Here is a 2,159-nt window from a genome sequence, read left to right as displayed (position 1 = left end):
GAGGTGCTCCAGAGTTAGGATGTCTACAAACACTGTTGCTGCCCTCTCTATGCATGTGAGTTGCTCCAGAGTCAGGATGTCTGCAGACACTGTCACTGCCCTCTCTGTGCATGCAAGGTGCCTCAAAGTCAGGATGTCTACAGACAGTGTCCCTGCCCTGTCTGAATGTCTACAATCACTGTCACTGCCCTCTCTGTGCATGTGAGGTGCTCCAGAGTTAGGATGTCTACAGACACTGTCACTGCCCTCTCTGTGCATGTGAGGTGCTCCAGAGTTAGGATGTCTACAGACACTGTCACTGACCTCTCTGTGCATGTGAGGTGCTCCAGAGTTAGGATGTCCACAGATACTGTCACTGTCCGTTCTCTTCATGTGAGGTGCTCCAGAGTTAGGATGTCTACAGACACTGGCCCTGCCATGTCTGTGAGTTGCTCCAGAGTTAGGATGTCTACAAATACTGTCCCTGCCCTGCATGGATGTCTACAAACACTGTCCCTGCCTTGTCTGTGCATGTGAGTTGCTCCAGAGTTAGGATGTCTACAAACACTGTCCCTGCCCTCTCTGTGCATGTGACTTGCTCCAGAGTTAGGATGTCTACAAATACTGTCACTGCCCTTTCTGGATGTCTACAAACACTGTCCCTGCCCACTCTGTGAATGTGACTTGCTCCAGAGTTAGGATGTCTACAAACACTGTCCCTGCCCTCTCTGTGCATGTGACTTGCTCCAGAGTTAGGATGTCTACAAATACTGTCACTGCCCTGTCTGGATGTCTACAAACACTGTCCCTGCCCTCTCAGTGCATGTGACTTGCTCCAGAGTTAGGATGTCTACAGACACTGTCACTGCCCTCTCTGTGCATGTGAGGTGCTCCAGAGTTAGGATGTCTACAGATACTGTCACTGTCCGTTCTCTTCATGTGAGGTGCTCCAGAGTTAGGATGTCTACAGACACTGGTCCTGCCATGTCTGTGAGTTCCTCCAGAGTTAGGATGTCTACAAATACTGTCCCTGCCCTGCCTGGATGTCTACAAACACTGTCCCTGCCCTCTCTCTGCATGTGACTTGCTCCAGAGTTAGGATGTCTACAAACACTGTCCCTGCCCTCTCTGTGCATGTGACTTGCTCCAGAGTTAGGATGTCTACAAATACTGTCCCTGCCCTGGCTGGATGTCTACAAACACGGTCCCTGCCCTCTCTGTGCATGTGACTTGCTCCAGAGGTAGGATGTCTACAAATACTGTCACTGTCCTCTCTGTGCATGTGAGGTGCTCCAGAGTCACTGCCCTCTCTGTGCATGTGAGGTGCTCCAGAGTTAGGATGTCTACAAACACTGTCCCTGCCCTCTCTGTGCATGTGAGGTGCTCTAGAGTTAGGATGTCTACAAATACTGTCACTGCCCTCTCTGTGTATGTGAGGTGCTCCAGAGTTAGGATGTCTACAGACACTGTCACTGCTGTCTCTGTGCATGTGAGGTGCACCAGTGTTAGGATATCTACAGATACTGTCACTGTCCGTTCTCTGCATGTGAGGTGCTGCAGTGTTAGGATGTCTACAGACACTGTCGCTGCCCTCTCTATGCATGTGAGTTGCTCCAGAGTCAGGATGTCTGCAGACACTGTCACTGTCCTCTCTGTGCATGCAAGGTGCTCCAGAGTCAGGATGTCTACAGACAGTGTCTCTGCCCTGTCTGTGCATGTGAGGTGCTCCAGAGTTAGGATGTCTACAAATACTGTCACTGCCCTGTCTGGATGTCTACAAACACTGTCCCTGCCCTCTCTGTGCATGTGACTTGCTCCAGAGGTAGGATGTCTACAAATACTGTCACTGTCCTCTCTGTGCATGTGAGGTGCTCCAGAGTCACTGCCCTCTCTGTGCATGTGAGGTGCTCCAGAGTTAGGACGTCTACAAATACTGTCACTGCCCTCTCTGTGCATGTGAGGTGCTCCAGAGTTAGGATGTCTACAAATACTGTCACTGTCCTCTCTGTGCATGTGAGGTGCTCCAGAGTTAGGATGTCTACAGACACTGTCACTGCCCTCTCTGTGCATGTGAGGTGCTCCAGAGTTAGGATGTCTACAAATACTGTCACTGTCCGTTCTCTGCATGTGAGTTGCTCTAGAGTTAGGATGTCTACAGACACTGACCCTGCCATGTCTGT

This window comes from Triturus cristatus, unplaced genomic scaffold, assembly GCF_964204655.1.
Source record: "Triturus cristatus unplaced genomic scaffold, aTriCri1.1 SCAFFOLD_335, whole genome shotgun sequence".
Lineage (NCBI taxonomy): Eukaryota > Metazoa > Chordata > Amphibia > Caudata > Salamandridae > Triturus > Triturus cristatus.
This window is presented reverse-complemented; position numbering follows the sequence as displayed.